Genomic DNA, 215 nt, shown 5'->3' on the forward strand with positions numbered 1-215 from the left:
AATTTTAACTACTTTATATACTGCAGAGTAATTTAATCTACAGAAATGCATCATACGTTTGTGGCATTGCTGTCCTCCTGTGAGAACCACATATCTCTAAAAAGTAAACTTTTCATGAGCTAAAATTACAGACCTGTTTTCATTGGTTTTCACTGGACACAATAGGTTTGAAAGTTGGTTTCATTCCACCACTGCTCCTCTCTTTATATAGGTGA

Source organism: Morone saxatilis, unplaced genomic scaffold (genome assembly GCF_004916995.1).
Source record: "Morone saxatilis isolate NCDOM2014 unplaced genomic scaffold, NCSU_SB_2.0 Contig19, whole genome shotgun sequence".
NCBI lineage: Eukaryota > Metazoa > Chordata > Actinopteri > Moronidae > Morone > Morone saxatilis.